General features: G+C 45.1%; 1 protein-coding gene across 3 annotated transcripts in view; it reads left to right on the top strand.

Annotated features, from left to right (window-relative positions):
- Bicc1 (BicC family RNA binding protein 1) overlaps nt 1-22,021 on the top strand; it is a 221,999-nt gene that overhangs the window by 88,198 nt on the left and 111,780 nt on the right. The gene's annotated exons all lie outside the window — the stretch shown is intronic.

Below are 22,021 nucleotides of genomic sequence, written 5' to 3'. Positions count from 1 at the left end.
CTTCTTGTTGTGATTGTTTTAGGGGTTGATACAGATGTTGCTTTTCCTAGGGTCAGGGCAGGACTTGGCCCCCACCCTCTATGTGTTGTGGAGAGGAAGGGTGGGTGGAGCCTGCGTGCCTCCTGCCTCAGGCCACTCAAAAAGACTGAGTCACCACTACAGAGACTAACGGCTTGTATCTTGAGGTTGTGGCGATCCAGCGGAGCTACCACTGGACCTTCAGGAAGCCATGTCCATCCACCCTCTCTAAAGAAGAAGGAGCTGACCAGGGCTCAACCTCCTGCTCCCAAGAGGAGAGCTCCTTCAAGGGACTTGATCATAAAAGTATAGCAAAGTACACCCAGCAGAAACACATCATTTTAATCAGTTTCAAGTGGGCAGTCTAGGAGCATGAAGTGCCTTCCCCAGAGTGTTCCATTTAAGGGGTTCTTTCTGTGAGCAAGCAACCCACCCTCCTCTATTCTGATATTTAGACAGCCATATGTTTACAGGAGCCTACATGCAGACTGGTTAGCAGAAAAGAGCAAACTGTGAAGTTGTAGGTGGTGTCACAAATTTGGGCCAACCCATAGATAAGCAGGGCTGTGAGAGGCTGGCATTGCAAGTGAAGAAATCCCGGTTACTCTATAGCAGGTGCTAGGTATTGTTAACTACCCTGTTGTACCAGCTGTCTTGAAAGGCAGCTAGGGAGGTCTGTGCTCTGTGAGTGGCGAGCTGGACTCTGGGCTTCAGGACAAGTGGAACCGTCTTAGCCCTGAGGTGTGGAGACTTCCAGGGTCAAGAGCTGGATTTCGCTCTGCGTATCCCAGCCCATCTTCCCTGGGACATTTATTCAGGCCATGTGTGCTGTGTTCTAGGACGTAAAACAATGACGCTGGGCAGGGAGAGGAGGAGGTCACAGAGATGATTTCGAGGCTGGCTTTCTTCCTGGAATGTTGTGGAACTTGGCCTGTAACGAGTTCCTGGTGACTTGAGGACATCTGCAGACGCTCTGTGCAGACTGACTTGTCGTCATTGCTTCAGGGAAGCCACTCAGTCCACTGCCTGCCCAAGCCTCCATGATGGACATCACCCCAGCCCCATGTGCTCCAGAAACATGGACTATCCCTCCTTATCTCTCTTAAACTGTCATGCCTACAAGTGTCATTTACTAATACCTAGGTCAACCAGTTGTCCCTTCCTAGATGCCAGTGAGTAAAGTTTTGTGCATTTAAACCCCTTTAAGCTAACCATTTCTTAAAGGTAAACTGAATTTCCCATTGGAAATTGGGGAGTTGAAGTCCCTGTGGTTGGTTGGGCCTCCAAGGGTTTTGTGGCATTTCACAGACAAGTCGGGACATGAACACTGAAGGGCGGGATGGTACTCTTGCTCATATGGCAGCCGCATACATCCTAGAGAGTTTGGCTCCGTACGATGATTGTGTAACCAGTTTGGAACTCTACTCCGATTGCAATACTCCTTGCTGTCTTTCCCCTCTGCGTTTTCTGTGGCCCAAGTGCGAAGACATTTCCTGAAGCAGCTCCCTCTACAGTTGTCTGTCGCCACCAGACCCTCAGGGGCACCAGTCACATTCGCATCTGAGCTAGGCTAGGCTAAGTTGATTCCGGCATTCATAGATTGAATTCTGAGTGGCAGGAGTTTTATAACGCATCATCATAGCCCTTCTTGCAGAAAGGGATGCACAATGGATTAGCAATCAACGTCTAGAAATATGGACTAAAAATGGGTGCAAGAGAAAGGGATAGCTGGAAATACCTGGAGGTGAGGGGCAGGAAGTTTGCACAAAGAATCTAAAGTTCCCCTGTGGCTGGAGCTAAAGAGAAAACCTACGAGAGTCGCAGATGCAGAATGCGGAGCGTGGACCAGTGGCTCTGGAAGGCCACAGGCTTGACTGCGGCACAAGCTGGATATCTGTAATCTTTCTCAAGGAGACCCTGGCATTTGTACCGCAGCAGGACTTGTCCCCAATCTAGACCTGGCTCCCATTAGATCTTTTGTTTTTCCTTTTACTTATATTTTGAAGGTAGGGTCTTACGTCACTTGAACTAGCCTCGCATTTGCTACATACCCAAAGATGACCTTGAGTTTCACATTTCCTTGCTTCTGCCTCTTAAGTGCTGGAATTACAGCTACTGTGTCTTGATACTTACCGTTTACAGGGTGCCGCTTCTGAAACCCGCGGCTTCACGTATACAAGCAAGCACTGTGCCGGCTGGGCTGCATCCCCTAGCCCATGGATCTTGTTCTAAGTGTAGGATGTGATAATACACTTGCTTCTTATTATGTGACAATATAACTGAAAATAATTCTACCAAACCTAGATGTAAAATTGTCTAGGATAAGCCTTATACGATCACGAGACAACTTCCGTGAATGCTGTTTCTCAATGCTGAGTCATGCAGGGTTCTCATCTGGCTCTGTTATTGATTTTCTTATTACTATAGTTCTGGTCCTGTCAACACTTACAGTGCATACTTCACTTTCTTTCCCAGGTCCCTGCCATGAGCCAGGCATCATACCAAACCCTTCACTGCGAGAGAATCCTTAATCCTTGCACAAGCTTTGTGCTTTAAAGGAAAAAACATGGCCACAGTACTTCTCGCGACCCATGCGGGACCACGTGGCCGCTAGAACCTGTGCGCCTGGCACTGGCTGCTGCTGCCTGAGAGCGAGAGCGGTTGTATAAAGGAGCTGGCCTAGCTCTTGGGATCAAGGTGACGAAAAGTCCACCCTTTCTCATATCAGCTTGGACAGAGTGCAGTGCACAGACCCGCCTACTCCCAGGCCCGGGAGCCTCTGGTTTTTGTTAGAAACATATGTGTTCCAGGCAAGCTCTGTTTGGGGCATTCCACAGCCCGTGCTTTTTAAGACTCTGGGGAGGTTGTCCGTCCAGGGCCACCTGAGCGTGATTGAAACAACCAGATAAGGGCAGTGTTTTCTTTCTTTGACTTTTAAATGTTCTTAGTCTTTGAAAATATAATTGAATTCAACTCAGTTGATGTTGTTAGGAGGACAAGTCTTCTAAGAAGAAACTGAAGTCATCCTGCACATAAAGACATTAGAAACCTGATAATACTTCTCCGGTGTCCTCCTAGATTAGAAACTGAAGTTAAAAGCAATTGTGTAGAATACTGAGGTCTGCCGCCAAACCGCTCAGAGCATGTGTTCAAAGCAGCAATAAGGTTACACATAGGCTTTAAGCCAGAGCCAAAATTACTTGTAAAAATTTGTTTCAGTTTTAATCATCTCTACTTGTGTGTATCTCTGTGTGGTTATGTGCAGCTGAATGCAGGTGCTTGCAGAGGCCAGCAGAGGGCATCAGATCTATTTGAGCTGGAATTGCAGTTTGTTGTGAGCTGCCTGACCTGGGCGCTGGGAACCAAATTTAAGGTCTTTAGGCTCATATTCTGAAGAGTTCACTCTGGTGTCTGGACAGAAAGTTGGCCCCCCTCTCTGCTACCTCTAAGCCCCACCCCAACCTCCACCCCATGGTCTTTGCTGCAGCCACTGTGGTTCAGTTCACAAGAGGGAAGCTAACAGTGCGCTTTCTTCTCCAGGAGGGATAGGCACACAGCTTCAAGCCTTACTGTCCCATTGGCAGGTGTTTGCTTTTCCAGGATGACCAAACATGCTTTCAGAAATTGCCAGTAGTTGCTAGGCAGAGTTCAACAAATACAGAGGCCATTGCCGGCCTCCCACTGGAAGCTTCTCCGTCGAAGAGGTTTTGTGACCCTGCCTGGAGAATCTGTAAGTCCTATTTCTGTTTGAAGTTGGAACAAGGGATGCCTTTGCCAGCTATCCTGTTGGCATTCTGAGGCAGTAGTGAAGTTGAAGTTAGTTCCCCCAAGAAGCCAGTTGACTGTCTTTAAGCAAGGGCACGTTGTCATTGTCCAAGACTTCGCGCCAGTTCACTTGGCCCTCGCTAAGGTGTCTAAGAACTGTCCAAATTAAACAGCTCTTGGAGCCAGTGCTGGCTCCGTTCCCATCTCCTGGGATCATTGGCCTGTCCTGCTGAGCGTTCCCTCATCCTATCTTCCTTATTCCCTTGGCAAGGGAGAACGTTCTTAGACACCCAGGTACAGTTAGCGTTTGCCGCAGTGAGTTTTCTAGATATATTTGGAGCAGTACTGGAAACCCTGGAGAAACACAGTTTTGTGGAATAGCAATTAGATGTCATAATGGTGTGTCTTGATGTCTGCCTGTTGTGACCTTTGGTTGTCTGTGGGTCTGTTTGTTTTGGTTTCATTGCCTCCAGGGCAACTTCTCCTGAGAAGAGTATTGTACCCTTTATTAATTAACACATGGCAAATGCAGGCGAGTTCTGAAGGCTGACCGTTTCACAGGCAGGACTTCCAATGTGTCAGTCAGGCTGAGGGCAGCTCGCTAGTAAACAGAACCTGCCAGCGCCCAGTCTTTCCAAGAGGTCATCAGAGCGTGAATGAGGTCACCCTGATCTGTAAGAGGCAGGAAAGCCAATCCATTTGTATGTGTTGGTGTCCTCACTGCTCAGGGGTGGAGGCTGGAGGAGGTTGTCAGGCATGTCCTGCTGTATAATTTGCCTCCTGAGCCTGAAGCTAGGCTGGCAGCCAGCAAGCCCCACTCATCCTCCAGTTTCTGCTACCCACAATGCTCGGTTATAGGTGTGTATGGCCTTGCCTGGCCTTTTTCTTTTCTCCCATTTCTGGGGGGTGGTGCTGGAGATTCAAATTTGTTTCTTCATGCTTGCGCAGAAAATGCTCTGACCCCAGCCCCCAAGCCTGCTCTCGTCTGGGTTACAGTTTTCCACATTACAGTCCCGGAATTTGCTCTGCCATACTTCCTCTCGTCACATGTAGTGTGTCGCATGTCATGACTCTCACAGCTCCTTGTAAGAAGGCTTTATGCACAGTCTGGCAGCTGAGGTTCCTTGTCCATTGGGCAACCATCGCATAGAAAGGAGCCCGTGACAATGACTGTAAAGACAGATTGCCTCTGCGTGAACTCACATTGCCCTTCAACCCTTTTAATTAGTCTCATGTGTCTGGAATGTCTCGATAGAGGAAAGTTGTGATCTAGGCATGCTTCCTGTACAGAACTTCCCAGAAGTCCCAGCAAGCATGACAGAGTAGTTGGGGCACTCCCATACAGCATGTGACATGCAGTGCAATGGTTGGGAGGCTCTCAGAGCCTTCTCTTGCATACTCCTGGCTTTGTTTGTTTAGTTTTTGCTTTTATAGGGTTTTTCCATGTAGTCCTGACTATCCTGGTGTACTCACTAGGTAGACCAGGCTGGCTGTGAACTAAGAGATTCAGCTGCTTCTGCCTCCAGAGTGCTGGGACTAAAGGTGTTCAGGTCTGGCTCCTGGATTTATTTTTAAATTAAATAACACAAGCTGGTTTTTTTCGAGACAGGGTTTCTCTGTAGCTTTGAAGCCTGTTCTGGAATTAGCTTTTGTAGACCTGGCTGGCCTCGAACTCACATAGATCTGCCTGCCTCCCTAGTGCTGGGACTAAAGACCACTGCCCGGCACCACAGCCTTTTTAAAAGACTTGTATGCTGGTTTCAAAAGCAACTGAAAAAACATTCATGTGTTAATTTTCTGTTTGGACAAATTGCCCCTCCTCCTAGTGTTGGGGGGGGGAATGAATACAGAAAACGTAGATAGTAATAGTAAAGAGCAGAGAAATCCTTGCCACAGGGGTCTGCACAGCCGTCGGAGGCATCTTCCCCATTGCCTTTCTGGGGTCATTGTGCGCACATGGACACATCACATCGTGCTTGGCATTTTCGCCATAGGCTAGCGTAAGCTCTTTTTGTTTTTCTGCCAGCCTTTGTTGCCTCTGGATAGGATATAAAGGGCTATCCTTCACTCCTGGAAGGTGTGCTAACAGGGATTAAGGAAGACTTCTCCCAGAGTGGCCCTCACAGTTGGGTGCCCATGTCCTCAGGTGAAAGGTAAAATTTGCATGCAAACAGACAGCTGTGGTTCTTGGTGCTCCCTTTGGGCCTGTCTTTGACTAGAATTCCATAGAAGAGTGGATGCTGTTGCTGTGACTGAGGAGACTTATGGATTTCTTTTTTAAAGTTTAAACCTGTAATAAGCTGCATTTGGTCATATTTTTCGGAACCCTCATGCTTAACCTAGCTTTGTAGAAGGCTGCTTTTTTTCTCAGCCTGATTTAACATTTTCATGACTTATTTTAATTAAAAAAGATTTTTAGGAACAAAAAAACATGATACAACGAACTGTATTGAAAGAAACAAGCTGGACATTATGGCTCACATGTGTAATTCTAGTTCTCGGGAGGAAGAGGCAGGAATATTGTCAGCCTGAGATGCTTACAGAGCTCCTGGTCAGCCTGATTCTGTGTCCAAGGCAAGGAGGTAGAGAGGTCGGGAAGGGGGAGAGGGAGAGATCTAAACAAGTCACCTGCTTTACTCTTTCAGCAAACCATTGGTTCAGAAGCAAGGCAGACAGTTTGACCGAGACTCTTCTCCTACAATAGAGCCCCAGTGAGGTCACCTGCTGAGGGAGGGTGTGGCACCATGAAACTGCAGGTGCCCTGAGGATGAGCTCATCACCACACCCTTCCTCAGGATTCCCTCACTCACAGCTTCCTGTGTAGTCAGGGCTGCCGCCCCGCTCCTTCAGCATCTTCCCATCCGGGCCCACCATGTTCATTTCCCTCTCCCTTCTACAAGAGAAGCTTTGGGGTCAGCCGAAGCCTTACACACGTGGGGTTTGACTCAGGGTCATGCACAGTGTCTTTGTGGGATGGCCCATCATTCTTGGGGTTGTTATTGTCGAGATAGTTGACAGTGGTTGTACCCGCATCCGCCCCCTGCTGGCAACTCTCACAGTCTTTCCCTATGAGTGCTTCCTGCAAACCTGTCCACACTGCTGTGTGCTAACCTCTCTGTCGAGCTCTGCGCTGTTGTCCTTTTCTCTCTCCTGATGATGAGGGTTTTCCTCTCCCCGCTCCAACCTTTTTTTTTTTTTTTTTTTTTTTTGGTTTTTCGAGACAGGGTTTCTCTGTGGTTTTGGAGCCTGTCCTGGAACTAGCTCTTGTAGACCAGGCTGGTCTCGAACCCGCTCCTATCCTTTATCAGTGGATAGCTCCACTATATATTTCTGTCACAGGGTTTCAGTAGGGCCTGACCTATGACCCCATAGTTGACAAGTAGGACTCATCAAGTGTAGAAGGCTGTATGGCCCTGGCTGGCATGCTGAGGAGAGCGTTGGAAGACCTGCTGGCACCCAGGGCTAGCATCTTTCCTTCATGTTTTAATAAGATTCTTAAAAGTTTCCAATCATAACATCCAGCAAGGCAAAGCACCCCACTTCCATGCAGACAAGAGAGGGAAAAGAAAGGTGACCTGTCACCAGGGACGGGAGTTGGCTAGTGTGTAAGAAGACACTAGCATGCTTTTCTTGTTGCAAACCCTCCATGTGACAGACGTGCTTGTGTGAGACTCAGAACAGAGAGGAACTCTGCCGCGCTTTAGCACAGGGTGCAAGTGCCATCGCTGGTGGCTGGGCTAGAACTCTTTTGCAAGCCTGTCCTCTAGGTGAGTTACATGGCACCTACCCATATGCAGCATGGTCAGCTTTGTCTTGAAAGGAGACGTGGCACATTTTGGCTTTCTCATGAAAGAGGCAACGGGAACCTTTGTGGGTGTCTTTTAAAAATGTGTAAATAAGTCCTTACTAGAGAGGCGTGTCTGCGGACCTTCTCCATGAGGCACTGGCGGCCTGTGGGAGCTTAGCGAGACAGTGGAGAGGGGCTACGGTGACTGCACACCGTCTGCTTTATATCCTCATCTTCCTTTCTCCAGTGAGGCCCTGCTGCAATCACGCTGTGGCCTGGCCATGTGTGACCCCCTCAGCTCCTCTGCCAGTCTCGAATACCATACTGTTCTCACCTCGTGTATATGGAAACCAAGACCCAAGAGTCTCAGCGCTTGGAGTTGGATCCAGGTGGTCTGGTTTCTGAGACCATGCCATCACCCCCAAATGTATTGAGCCGCTGCTGAGGGACCCAGTACTAAGCTAAGTATCTAACATTGCAAGAAATTTCTTTCATTACTTTTTTGGATGGACACACACACACATGATGTATACATATATATGCCTCTATGCATATTTGTGATATACATAGCACATATTGTGATATACATAGCACATATATTGATATGTGTGCATGTTCTCAGGTGTGTAGGATTGCATATGTATGTATATGCATGTGGAGACCTATGGATGTGTGTGTGTGTCGAGGCCTGAGGTGGACATCGGGTATCTTCCTTGACCCCTTCTCATCTTAGATATTGACTCCGGGTCTGGTCTGTCTCTGAGCCTGGGGCTTTTGGCTTGTCTGGCTAGCCAGCTTGCTGTAGGGGATCCCCTTTCTGTACCTCCCATGTGGTATCCCATCCATCCGACATTCACTGTGGGTTCTGGGGAGCTGAATGTTGGTTCTCACAATGTTTTCAATACTTTTTGACTTTTAAGTAAACATAAACACACACACACTATTCTGTATGTGTACAAACCTACTATGTACCTACTTAGAATATGAAAAGAAAAGTCATAAAATAATCCATTGTAGCCATCTGACCCTTTTCTGTGTGTATCTGATTTCACTGGTAGGCTAGTCAGTCCCCACTCAATGGAAGAGGTTTAAAGGATTAAGAATGCCACCCCATCCCACTATGTATTACCTGCACCTCTTTCCATTTTCCTTCTCTACCCCATGGGACTGAACTTTCTTGAGTTGTAAGTTGACTTGGTCAGGGAAAGTAGTGCTAATTTTGAGTTCAAATAACTGTCTTTGAGACCTGACCAAGTGTACCCCTACTCTTTCATTAGAGTACATTTCCAATATTGGCAATGAGCAGACATTTCTGGCTTAACTTTTTTTAAAAATTAATTCTTTCATTTATTTTACTTCTCAACCACAATTTCCCGTCCCTCCTCTCCTCCGGCTTACCCCATCCCCTTTCCTTCTACCCCTTCCCTCCATCCATTCCTCCATCTCCTAGGTCAGTCCTATGCTGGCTCTCTGTCTGTCCAGAATCTGTCAGCTCCCAGGAGCTCAGGTCAGCTGTCTCTGTTGTTCCCCCCCCTCGTTTATGACCTTGACACCCTACCCCCTTACAATCCTCCCCCTCTCTTCAACTGCACTCCCAGAGTTCAGCCCAGTGCTTGGCTGTGGATCTCTGCATCTGCTTCCATCAGTTACTGGATGAAGGCTCCCTGACCACAATTAGGGTAGTCACCAATCTGCTTACAGGAGATTACAGTTCAGGCACCCTCTCCATTATTGCGGGGCATCTTAGTTGGGGTCATCTTTGTGGGTTTCTGGGAGTTTCCCTGGCACCAGGTTGTGGCTTTGTAACTTAGCGAGGAGATGTGGAAGAGAGATTGCAGAGGACCTAGCTCTGGTGGAGTCCACATTGCCGCATGCGCGGCGAAGTGGTGTCTAATGAGTTAGATGACATGAGGGACCTCAGTCCCATAAGCCCAGTCCTCTCTTGTCCCATGAGTTAACTAAGGACCATTGGCTTGCCTGTCTGTTAAAGCCTGCAGTGTGCCTAGTGGGACTCTGAATCTCAACTTATTCGTATTACCCGCCCAGAACAAGCTTTATTGAAATAGTTGCCCTCGGCTAAAGGGGTTTATGTTCACTCTGCAACACACCATATCTACGCTTCTGTCTGGTTAGGATGCCATTTCAGCAGAACTCTACTTTCTCACATGCCTTTTACTTTTAAAATTAACTTGGACCTTTGCTTGTTAAAAATAAATAAGCAAGCCAAGAGATGCTCCAGGAGGAAGAGGCGAAACCACACCAGTTCCTAAAAATGTACCAGCCATAAAAATGTCAGTGGCAGGGCTTGGACACTGTTGAACTGTGCCCGTTTCTAGAGGCCAAAGTGTGAGCCCCTCCTCCCCTCACCCCAGCATTTAGGTTGCTTTCATAGGTCATGAGGAATGTCCACCTTGAACATTTTCCAGGCTAAAATGACTGTGGTCAGGCCATAAGCTGTGTGACCTCAATTGCCCATTTGTCTGGAAGGTGGAGTGAAGCCAGGCTCTGCTTTAAGGGAGATGCTGACTTTCTCTGCATTGGAAGAGCGAGGCAGGTCCTCTGTCTTGCCCCTGTTTGGCACCGGACCATCTGTCTATATTGAGAGCCTGAGCAGAAAAGACCCAGTGCACACTGGACTTGTGGGTTGAGGTCATTGCCCTCAGATGGGACATGGGGAGATTGCTCCCAGCCTCTGTGCTTCCTTCCAGCCTGCTTATGTGGCCTGCTGTTAACTTGCCAGCATGTGCGCTGTGTCCATATGGGATTCTCTATCTTTGCTAGGGAGGCGGGCATCAGACTTACAGCCTCTGATAGTAACCATCCCAGCCCTGGGCTCTGACAGTCCACATTCCAATCCTACTCTTGGCTTGCTTATTTCCACTTTAATTTTCCTTCTGAGACTCTGTTGGAGGCTTTTGTTTCATCTGTGCGTTTTATATCCCCGGTGCTCATGCCGGGCTGCTGAGCCACACAGCCTATACTTTGAAGGCTCCAGTCTCTCTCTCTCTCTCTCTCTCTCTCTCTCTCTCTCTCTCTCTCTCTCTCTCTCTCTCTCTCTTTTTCACTCACTCATCTGCTGACTAACATTGTACCCCAGACCATGTGACGACCATGATTTATAGGAGCTCAGGATCACAGGACCACAGCTTTCTACACACTTTGAAATCTTTTGTGAGGTTTGCCTGTAGTAATATGAGCGGCAGGGCTGCGTCCCGGCACCCAGCCGCCCGCATGGCTAGCTTATGCCCCGAAATAATTACACGGAAACTGTATTCTTTTAAACACTGCCTGGCCCATTATTCCAGCCTCTTATTGGCTAGCTCTTACATATTGATCTAACCCATTTCTAATATTCTGTGTAGTACCACGAGCTGGCTTACCAGGAAAGATCTTAACCTGCGTCTGTCTGGAGTGGGAGAATCATGGCGACTCCTGACTCGGCTTCTTTCTCCCAGCATTCTGTTCTGTCTACTCCGCCTACCTAATTTTCTGTCCTATTAAAGGGGCCAAGGCAGTTTCTTTATTATTTAACCAATGACCTTCCTCCATCATTTCCCCTTTTTCTGTTTAAACAAAAAATGGCTTTCACTTTAACATAGTAAGATTACATATAACAAAATAGTTATCAAGCAATAATTACAGTTACAATATTTATATCTATTTTATCTTTTATCATAACTAAGGAAAACTATAACTATAACTAACCATTCTTCAACTCCATCAAAGACTCCAGAAGGATATAATATTACCTAAGTAAACAAGAAATCCAAAACTCTAGAAATGACAGAGACATCTTGCTGCCTGGACAGTCACCCAAAGTTCTTTTGTACCGTTGGGGCATCCATCTTCGGCCTACAGGCCATAGTATTCAGCAGACATTTCCATGAAGCAGGAAATTTCAAAGACAGTTCAGTCACTATCTGCTGTGTCCTGCAGAACGTCTCACAGACTCTTTCATGAGTCAGGAACCCCGAAAGATCATCTCACCTTTAGGCAAGTTCAGCAGTCCTCTCTCTGCGGGTTCTTTGTATCCAGTTTATGCATCAGTCCATGCAAGAGCAGTTTCTTGCCCAAATGGCTATCAAACTCCTTAAGGAGCCTCTTCGGTGCCCATCATCCTCTTGAAGTAGATTGGTGCTGCCAGGAGCAGACGTGTCTCATTGTCATGAAAAGCCCTAAGTTATTAAAACATTAAATGCCATATTCTGTAGTCTTTGAAAGATATGAAGAATGCCTATCCAACTGAAATATATATCCCTAGCTGAAATATATCTATGCACATCTAGAAAATCTAACTAACATGACTAAAAGTTTGACAATTATTGATGATTATCCATTAACAACCTATATACATTACATTTTTAAATGAACTATACAATCACAATACCTTAATCAAGATTAGAAATATGCATATACATATAACAAAATTGACCTTAAAATCTATACCAATGCAAATTATTCATATCTATATCATATCCCCCTTTAAATGTAAAAGAACATTTATAAACCATATTTGGGAACATGGGCGCAGTTTTTCTCTCCAAACTGCTTCCTGCTGAATGGGGGCGTCGTTAATTAGGTCTTTCATGGTATAACCTGTGTGCCAGGGTCATCTCAGTTGGCAGTTGAGCAAAGTAATTTTTTTAACTTTTTTTTTTTTTTTTTATTTTTTATTCTTTTTTAATTAAAATTTCCACCTGCTCCCCGTTTCCCATTTCCCTCCCCTCCTCCCAAATATTGCCCCCTCCCCCCACTCCCCTCCCCCTATCCCCACTCCTCTTCTCCTCCCCCCACACCATTCCCCCTCCCTCTCGATACTGAAGAGCAGTCCAAATTCTCTGCCCTGCGGGAAGACGAAGGTCTTCTATCTACGTCCAGGAAGGTGAGCTTCTAAACAGGCTAAGCTCCCACAAAGCCAGTTCATGTATTAGGATTGAAACCTAGTGCCATTGTCCTTGGCTTCTCATCAGTCTTCGTTGACCGCCATGCTCAGAGAGTCCGGAATCAACCCATGCTTATTCAGTCCCAGACCAGCTGGCCTTGGTGGGCTCCTAATAAATCAGTTCCACTGTCACAGTGGGTGGGTGCATCCCTCGTGGTCCTGATTTTTTGCTCTTGTTCTCCCTCCTTCTGCTCCTCATTTGGACCTTAAGAGCTCAGACCGTTGCTCCAAATTGAGACTCTGTCTCTACCTTGATCCATCACCAGATGAAGGTTCTAAGGTGATATGCAAGATATTCATCAGTATAGGATAGGGTCATTTCAGGTTCCCTCTCCTTAGTTGCCCAAGGTACCAGCTGGGGACATATTCCTGGACACCTGCGAACCCCTCAAGAGTCAAGTCTCTTGCCAACCCTAAGATGGCTCCCTTAGATAGGATATATACTTCGCTGCTCCCGTATCCATCCTTCCTATATCCCAACCATCCCAATCCCCCGAGCTCCTCCCATCCTCCCCTTCTCATATTTCTCATCCCATTTCCCCTTTGCCCCATGCCACCTCACCCGCAAGTTCCCAGTTTTTGCCCTGCAATCTTGTCTACTTCCCCCTCTCCATGCGGATGACTATATGATTTTCTTTGGGTTCACTTTCTTATTTAACTTCTATAGGATCACACATTATATGCTTAATGTCTTTTATTTATGGCTAGAAACCGATTATGAGTGAGTACATCCCATGATCCTCTTTTTGGGTCTGGGATACCTCACTCAGGATAGTGTTTTCTATTTCCATCCATTTGCACGCAAAATTCGAGAAGTCATTGTTTTTTACCGCTGAGTAGTACTCTAATATGTATATATTCCACACTTTCTTCATCCATTCCTCCATTGAAGGGCATCTAGGTTGTTTCCAGGTTTTGGCTATTACAAACAATGCTGCTATGAACATAGTTGAACAGATAGTTTTGTCATTTGATGTGGCATCTCTTGGGTATATTCCCAAGAGTGGTATTACTGGATCTTGGGGTAGGTTGATCCCAAATTTCCTGAGAAATCGCCACACTGATTTCCAAAGTGGTTGCACAAGTTTGCATTCCCACCAGCAATGAATGAGTGTGCCTCTTTCTCCACAACCTCTCCAGCAAAGGCTATCATTGGTGTTTTTGATTTTAGCCATTCTGACAGGTGTAAGATGGTATCTCAAAGTTGTTTTAATTTGCATTTCCCTTATCGCTAAGGAGGTTGAGCATGACCTTAGGTGTCTTTTGGCCATTTGAATTTCTTCTGTTGAGAATTCTCTGTTCAGATCAGTGCCCCATTTTTTTATTGGGTTCATTAGCATTTTAAAGTTTAGTTTCTTGAGTTCTTTATATATTTTGGTGATCAGACCTTTGTCTGTTGCAGGGTTGGTGAAGATCTTCTCCCAGTCAGTGGGTTGCCTTTTTGTCTTAGTGACAGTGTCCTTTGCTTTACAGAAGCTACTCAGTTTCAGGAGGTCCCATTTATTCAATGTTGCCCTTAATGTCTGTGCTGCTGGGGATAAACGTAGGAAGTGATCTCCTGTACCCATATGTTGTAGAGTACTTCCAACTTTTTCTTCTATCAGGTTCAGTGTGTTCAGACTAATATTGAGGTCTTTAATCCATTTGGACTTGAGTTTTGTGCATGGTGATAGATATGGATCTATTTTCATTCTTCTACACGTTGACAACCAGTTCTGCCAGCACCATTTGTTGAAGATGCTCTCTTTTTTCCATTGAATACTTTTAGCTCCTTTATCAAAAATTAGGTGTTCATAAGTTTGTGGGTTAAAATCAGGGTCTTCTACTCGGTTCCATTGATCGACTTCTCTGTTTTTATGCCAATACCAAGCTGTTTTCAATACTGAGGCTCTGTAATAGAGTTTGAGGTCAGGGATGGTAATGCCTCCAGACGATCCTTTATTATATAAGATTGTTTTGGCTATCCTGGGTTTTTTGTTTCTCCATATAAAGTTGATTATTGTCCTCTCAAGATCTGTGAAGAATTTTGATGGGATTTTAATGGGGATTGCATTGAATCTATAAATTGCCCTTGGTAGAATTGCCATTTTTACTATGTTGATCCTCCCTATCCAAGAGCAAGGGAGATCCTTCCATTTTCTGGTATCCTCCTCAATTTCTTTCTTCATTGACTTAAAGTTCTTGTCAAATAGATCCTTTACTTCCTTGGTTAGGGTTACCCCAAGATATTTTATGCTATTTGTGGCTATCGTGAAGGGTGATGCTTCTCTGATTTCCATCTCTGCTTCCTTATCCTTTGTGTATAGGAGGGCAACTGATTTTTTGGAATTGATCTTGTATCCTGCAACGCTACTAAAGGTGTTTATCAGCTGAAGGAGTTCTTTGCTGGAGTTTTTGGGGTCGCTTATGTACACTATCATATCGTCTGCAAATAATGAAAGTTTAACTTCTTCCTTTCCGATTTGAATCCCTTTGATCCCCTTATGTTGTCTTATTGCTATTGCTAGAATTTCAAGCACTATATTAAAGAGGTATGGAGAGAGTGGACAACCTTGTCGTGTTCCTGATTTTAGTGGAATAGCTTTGAGTTTCTCTCCATTTAATTTGATGTTAGCTGACGGCTTGCTATAAATAGCTTTTATTATATTTAGGAACGACCCTTGTATTCCTAATCTCTCTAAGACCTTTATCATAAAGGGATGTTGAATTTTGTCAAATGCTTTTTCCGCATCTAATGAAATGATCATATGGTTTTTTTCTTTCAGATTATTTATATGATGGATTACATTGATAGATTTTCGTATGTTGAACCAGCCCTGCATCTCTGGGATGAAGCCTACTTGATCATAATGGATAATTTTTCTAATGTGTTCTTGGATTCGGTTTGCCAGTATTTTATTGAGTATTTTTGCGTCGATGTTCATGAGTGAGATTGGCCTGTAGTTCTCTTTCTTGGTTGTGTCTTTGTGTGGTTTTGGTCTCAGAGTAACTTCAGCTTCATAAAAGGAATTTGGCAATGACTTCTCTGTTTCAATATTGTGAAATACATTAAGGAGTATAGGTATTAGGTCTTCTTGGAAGTTCTGGTAGAATTCTGCATTAAAGCCGTCTGGACCTGGGCTTTTTTTGGTGGGAAGGTTTTTTATAACAACTTCTAATTCTTCGCGACTAACGGGTCTATTTAGATTGTTCACCTGGTCCTGGTTTAACTTTGGTATATGGTACTTATCTAAAAAAGTGTCCATTTCTTTTACATTTTCCAATTTTGTGGCATACAGGTTTTTGTAGTAAGATCTAATGATTCTCTGAATTTCGTCTGTGTCTGTGGTTATGTCTCCCTTTTCGTTTCTGATTTTGTTAATTTGCGTATTCTCTCTCCGCCGTTTGATTAGTTTGGATAGGGGTTTATCAATCTTATTGATTTTCTCCAAGAACCAGCTTTTTGTTTCATTGATTCTTTGGATTGTTTTCTGTGTTTCTATTTTGTTGATTTCAGCCCTCAATTTGATTATTTCCAGTCTTCTACTTCTCCTAGGTGAGTCTGCTTCTTTTCTTTCTAAAGCTTTAAGGTGGGCTATTAGGTCTCCAATGTGTGCTTTCTCCGTTTTCTTTATGTGGGCACTTAATGCTATGAACTTTCCTCTTAGCACTGCTTTCATAGTGTCCCATAGGTTTGAGTATGATGAGTCTTCGTTTTCATTGAATTCAAGAAAGACTTTAATTTCTTTCTTTATTTCTTCCTTGATCCAGGTGTGGTTCAGTAGTTGACTGTCCAATTTCCATGAGTTCATAGGCTTTCTGGGGATAGCATTGTTGTTGAATTCTAACTTTAATCCATGGTGATCTGATAAGACACAGGTGGTTACCGATATTTTTTTGTAACTGTGTAAGTTTGCTTTGTTACCGAGTATGTGGTCTATTTTCGAGAAGGTTCCATGAGCTGCAGAGAAGAAGGTATATTCTTTCTTATTTGAGTGGAATGTTCTATAGATGTCTGTTAAGTCCATTTGATTCATTACCTCCCTTAATCCTCTTATTTCTCTGTTAGGTTTCTGTCTGATTGACCTGTCCATTGGTGAGAGAGGAGTGTTGAAATCTCCTACTATTAGTGTGTGTGGTTTGATGACTGCCTTGAGTTTTAGTAACGTTTCTTTTACATAAGTGGGTGCAGCAAAGTAATTTTTTGAGGATGTTCACAGCAACCTTTCAGGAGGGCGTGGTCTATCATACCATATTGGGATAGAAGAAATCCACAGGGTCGCATCCTCTGTGAAAACAAAAGAAGACCCTCTCCAAAGCATCATATCCTTAGACCCATATTCTGAAATCATAATACCCTTGTATCCATTCTGGTTTAGCTTGGCAGCCCATATAATGAAATGTCTCTCTGCACTTAGCTCCTTTACAGTCAAAAATTTTAAAGAAAACACAATAATACAAAGAATCCAGACTCTCTGTGAATTTTCCATTTTTACGTGGCTTATTTTTTCTTTATTTCTTTTAATCTATAACTATCTGTACTCTGTCTCTTTAAAGACTTTACCCTTTTTTTAAGACATTAACTTTATTCTTTATATATATATATTTTTCTCTCTCTCAAGCCTACGTACATTCATCCAACAGTGTCTGAATCAGTTCTATTGTGAATCTGTAATTTTTTTACTATCCAGGAGCACTTTGTTTTGCGCTTTTAAATCGCTAAGCGCTTAAGAATCTAAGCCGTGATATTCCTAGGTCAAAAACAGGTACTGCCTGCTTGCCCCGCCCAGTCCAACATGGCGGAGCCGCTCGTGCCTCTGATTCTTGTACATTGCACCAGTAGCGTGGTGGAGCTGCTTGTGCCTCTGAGCCACAGCAGAAAATGACTTCCTTTTAGGCACACAGTGAATCTAGTTGCCATCAAACAAATCGTAGCACTTTACTCCAAATGCTCCATTCAAAGACTCTGTCTCCCACAGGAGCCAGACAGAGATTGCGATGGTGGCACAGCCCAGAAAGCCGGCATTTTAAAACAGCCAGTTTTTTCCTGTTGCTGAGTCAGGACAATTTCTTTGCCGCGCGCAACCCACAAACAGCAAAAAGCTGTCTTAAATTCTCTCTGTGTCCTTTTTAAGCCCTCTCAGGTTTTACGTGGAGTTCATTAGCACGTTGGGTGCCACTCTGTAGTAATATGAGCGGCAGGGCTGCGTCCCGGCACCCAGCCGCCCGCATGGCTAGCTTATGCCCCGAAATAATTACACGGAAACTGTATTCTTTTAAACACTGCCTGGCCCATTATTCCAGCCTCTTATTGGCTAGCTCTTACATATTGATCTAACCCATTTCTAATATTCTGTGTAGTACCACGAGCTGGCTTACCAGGAAAGATCTTAACCTGCGTCTGTCTGAAGTGGGAGAATCATGGCGACTCCTGACTCGGCTTCTTTCTCCCAGCATTCTGTTCTGTCTACTCCGCCTACCTAATTTTCTGTCCTATTAAAGGGGCCAAGGCAGTTTCTTTATTATTTAACCAATGACCTTCCTCCATCATTTGCCAAAGATAGGCGTGACAAAGATAAAAATGACTTTGCCTGGCCAGCAAGATGGCTCAGTGGGTAAAGACACTCACCCTCCACACCCCCTAACTTTGTGTTTGATCCCTTGGACCCACGTGACAGATGGAGGGACCTATTTCTCACAAGTTGTCCTCTGACCACTGCATGGGTGCTGTGGCGCATACAGTACCCTCTCACCAATATGAAATAAAAAACCTATGAAAAGGTATTTTCTTTGAAATAACAGGATTAAGATGTTGACAGACAAGATAATTGATCGATGGAGTCCATTGCATTAAAAACATAAGCACCAGACAGCCACCCCGAGTTCAGGAATTATGATGGAATGCATATTTAAAATCCATATTTGGTAGTTCCAAAGAGAAAGTAGGGTGTGAGAGGCGATTAACAAACAACAGGAAGCCTGCTCATACAGCTGATGGAGATGCCATCTTGAGTCTTCTGAGCTGCTGGGCTCATCTGTATGGATGAAGAAGCTAGACAAGACGGAGCCACTCTCCCGTGAGCCGTGAAGTACCAATCTTCCAAATGCAATGGAAATAAAGCCTCAAGGCAATACTCGGTCATGGCCCCTTTCAGAAGTAGATCCTGGAGATTCACGAGTCTTGCCCTTTGCAGTAGCCCAGCGAGTGTTTTAACTCACAGATTCCTAGCGTTTTCTTGGGCTGGTGACTGGGGCTCCATACCCAGGATCCCAAGGTGCCGCTCTGTGTATGACAGTGTAGCAGAGCCAGAAAGTTCACGTTCTCACGCAGTGCATGGCTGTGTTACCACGGTGGTAACAGAAGGGTTACCTGCGCCCAGCCATCTTCATTGGTGAATTTTGATGTGCCCACCGTAGGTATTCAGAAAATGTTTATTTTGGCTTGGAGTTTTAAGCATTATCTGCCTGAAATGGCCAAGTTTGAAATGGCACGTTACTCTGTCTTGAAATTAATTTTTAAAGAAATTTTATATGGGTATAAAATGTCAAAGGTTGGAAGGGACTTTAGAGTCCTGCTTTGTTAAGCATTTTTGTTTTGTGATTTGGAGGGAGAAGAATGCATAAAATTGTGACTGTCTGCTGGACTGTTGCTTGTATTTATTTAGTTTATTTTAGATTTCTTAAATACATCCTATCCATGTGGTGGTAGTGGAGGTGGAGGTGATGGTGGTGGAGGAGGAGGAGGTGGAGGAAAAGGAGGTGGTAGCGGAGGAGGAAGAAGAGGAAAAGGAGGTGGTGGTGGAGGAGGAGGTGGTGTAATGTAAGGATGACGATGATGGTGAAAGCATCATGCCTAGAACAGTGTACAGTGAAGTCCTTTCTTGAATTTCTTTGGTGTTATTTCTAATTCATTGTGTGCACACACAGTGCAGAGCCGAGTTTCCTCACGGCCATGCTACATTGGAATATTCTATTTTAACCTTGAAAGTAGAATCATTCAGAAAACAGATCTGTGCACAGTCCCTTTTGACTAACTGTGGATTAAACTTTTCTAAAGTAACTGGGGATACGGTCTTTGAAAGCTAGTCTTCTATAACACGTGTAGCAGGCTTAGTTGACAGAAATCAAGATTGATGGGCGATGTCGCTGATGGAGCTGCCGAATTTCATAAGAGGATGAATGCATCTTCCCTGAGCTGGGCAGAGACAAACACTGCCCTGAGTTGGCCAAGTAGCCAGAAATAGTTTGGGGATTCATGGAGTTGTCTCCCAAATTCCAGGGCTGTTGCATCATCTTAGTGGATCTGGTTTGTTTTCAGTTCTTTCTGAAACGGTGTCCTGCTGATGGGACAAATATCCAATAAATCACACCCACATGGAGACCGAACACTCAAGACAGCCCCGTCCTCTCGGCAGGCATCCGACTGTGCGCCTTTATTCTGAAGTATACCTTGATCCCCATGGCAAATGTGGCTCTCACTCTTAATAATATATGGAGCCTGAGATCAAATTGAGAGTGGAGAATGGCTGGCCTGGCCTTCTTCTGTAGACGCTGAAGCTGTGAGTCTTATTGGAACTGGAGTTCTGTGCATCCTTTGGCAAGGACCCTGTTTTGCTTTGTCTCAGTATTTATGTGTGTAGCCAGTGCAGACTTTTGACTTCGTGAGAAAACATCACCTTGTAGATTGGGGGTTTTTATCAGTTTTGTCCTCCAGGACTTTCATCCCTTTGGCTCTTTGATCCGAGAATACAGTTCTGTCCCTCACTTCATGTCTTCATAGCCAGCGAAAGGATGAAAACAAACCACCCCTCTGTACTCCGCTGAGACGCCTTCCAAACTTGAGTAGATTGCATGCAATCTTAACAGTATCGCCATTGTGGCTTATCAGGTCAAACACTGGTTAAACATGTATTTTGAGCATTTTTATTTTATCTTGTCTATTTTTTTTTTTTTTGACACAGGGTCTTGTTAGGGAGTCCAGGCTAGCCTTGAACTCACTGTGTGGCCTAGGTTGGCCTTGAACTCACAATCATACTGTATTGACTTTCCCAGTGCTGGGGTTATAGGTGTCCCCTATGATGACCAACTCATTGTGTGCAATGAGCAGCAAAGACTTGCCCGGGATTGGCTCTATGATCAGCATAGCATTATAAGCTTCACTGCAGCCTTGTCTATTTTAGTGACCCCATCCTCACCAGATACTATTGTCAAGATGGGCCGTCGGCTGTTCCCAGTCCTGCCTATTGATGAATGCTTATTTTCAAATGTTTTTCACTTTGAGTTGGAGGCACGTCATCCTGTGTAAACGAGCCTGGCTCTGAACTCACTCTAGCTCAGGCTAAACTTGAACTGGTAGGATCCTCTTGCTTCAGCCTCCTGAATGCTGGGTTTACTGGTGTTCACCAACACACTTGTCACACTGCAGTATTCTCGAAATCCCACTTCAACTGCTATCATCTCCAGCAGGTCTGTGATCATAGGGTCTGGGAGCCGTCCTGTGAACTGCCGTTGGTCTCTGGTGCTACTTGCTGAAGCCTTGGCCCACGTGTGGCATTGTGTTCTCAAACGCCCCAGTCATTTTCTTTCCCCCTTCCTGGCTAGGATCCTATGTAAAAACCACTCATTAAATTGAAGTTAAAGTGGAGTCCATTCTGCTAATAGAGTTCTAACCTCATTCTTCGAATGTTGTTTTTAGCCGGCCCTCTTCCTGGAAGGTGAGAAGGCAGAGTTTCATCATCCTTAGTGGATTAACCTTATTTCTAGCTAGTCCACTTCGCTTAATGTTACTCAGAGTCAAATACCACAGAAATCCTCTGCCACCTTGGTGTCCCAGTTCATCCACATAGCGCCCTCGCCTGCTCATGGCCCTGCCTCACCGCTGGGGAAAGTGCAGTCCTGTGGTGTCATGCTTCCCATCTGACGTGTCCCCCTAAGGCTCACATGTGACTGTTGGTCCCCAGCTGGTGGTACTGTTTGGGAAGGTTCTGAAACCTGGAGAATGGGGCTTGCTTGGCTGAAGCAGGTCATGGGGGTCTATTTTGGAAGGCTGTATTTGGCCCTGCTTCCCATGTGACTCCCTGCTTCCTGGAGTCCCATAATAGGACCAGCTGTGGGCTATCGGTTACTCCTGATGCCGTAACTGGGCTGTGCACTGCGCCTGTTCTGTCCATGGTAGAAGAGACCCTTCAAAGCCATGAACCAAATAAATCTTCCCTTACTTAAGTCGTTGCTGTCAGGTCTTCACAGTAGTGCTGGGTAACTCATGTACCCCAACCTGTGGCGTTCGGTATGTCATTTTAAATATAAAGTGGCTGAGGTTTCTGTTTCAAACTTCGTCACTGTGCTAGAGAGCCAGTCGGGTGTTCCCAGGTGTATTTGGTTCTAATGGTTTCATTTCCTGCATCATCAGGGTTGGAAGAGTTCTTGACGAGGGGGAGGAGCTGGTTCATTGGTCACAGCCTTGTGCTGGCAGTGTATTCTAAGGGCGTGTGACTTCTTAGGGGATCAGATGCTGCTTATGTTCTGAGCCT

This window comes from Chionomys nivalis, chromosome 19 (assembly GCF_950005125.1).
Source record: "Chionomys nivalis chromosome 19, mChiNiv1.1, whole genome shotgun sequence".
In the NCBI taxonomy this organism is placed as follows: Eukaryota; Metazoa; Chordata; class Mammalia; order Rodentia; family Cricetidae; genus Chionomys; species Chionomys nivalis.
Note: the sequence above shows the minus strand (reverse complement) of the source record. Positions and strands in the feature narration are given on the sequence as shown.